This window comes from Bison bison, unplaced genomic scaffold (assembly GCF_000754665.1).
Source record: "Bison bison bison isolate TAMUID 2011002044 unplaced genomic scaffold, Bison_UMD1.0 scf7180017864492, whole genome shotgun sequence".
In the NCBI taxonomy this organism is placed as follows: Eukaryota; Metazoa; Chordata; class Mammalia; order Artiodactyla; family Bovidae; genus Bison; species Bison bison.
Window position 1 is genome coordinate 1,631,252 of NW_011495051.1, and position 863 is coordinate 1,632,114.

At 61.8% G+C, this 863-nt stretch overlaps 1 protein-coding gene across 1 annotated transcript in view; it reads left to right on the forward strand.

Moving 5' to 3' along the window:
• PLEKHJ1 (pleckstrin homology domain containing, family J member 1) overlaps positions 1-863 on the forward strand; it is a gene marked incomplete at its 3' end in the record, with an annotated part of 2,965 nt that overhangs the window by 863 nt on the left and 1,239 nt on the right. The window lies entirely within an intron of this gene.

Here is an 863-nt window from a genome sequence, read left to right on the forward strand (position 1 = left end):
GAGGGCGGGGGATGGGGGCCTCCTGGGCTCAGGCTTAGCCCCCCCCACCCTTGTCGTCCACCCACACAGGACCCCCTGGAACAGTATGGCATATCAGAGGAGGCCAGGTTCCAGCTGAGCGGCCTGAAGGCATGAGGCCTGGTGGGGCTCCCCAGCTGTCCTGTTGCTGGACAAGGCCTCCCTGCCCTCTGGCCCCAGGTTTCTTGACCAACCCTGGATTTGCTGTGGGAAGTGTCTTGGTTTAAAGACTTAAAACGCCCCAGGGTGGGCAGGGGCTGCCTTGTTGCGAGAAACCACCCAGCAAGTGTCCTCTAAACACTGGGAACCACTGGACTGGTTTGGTACGTCGGTGCCACCTGCTGCTGCCAGGGGACCAGTGCCCCCTCCCAGGAGCTGTGCCCTGCCCTTGGGTGTGTTGACCCAGGGCCTGGCAGGCACAATTCTCCTGCGCTGGGCAGGCTGAATGTATAAAGTTAGGTGAAGCTGTGAAGGGTGAGGGGCTGTGCTGGGGCCGCTGTGAATTCTCCTGCTGAAGGGGCAGGCCCTGGCCGGACGCCTCTGGGGCAGAGCTGGAAGGCTTGCCTTTGGGGTGGCCAGTATATTCTGTTCAAATAAAGGTACCTCTTTTCCATACGGGCCAGTGGTGCTGTGACTGCAGAGAGGGAAATTTGTCCTCTGCCGTGCGCCTGTCCTGCATCTACACAGCCGTTCCTGAGGGAAGCAAGGCCTCCCCAGGTTCAAGGTTGACGTGCCTGGGAGCAACAGAGTGGGGAGGCCTGGAACCCAGAGCCAGGAAGGGCAAGGGGGGGCTGGGACCCAGCCTACAGGGCTTCTGGCGCTCACAGGCCCCCGTCTGAGTGCCA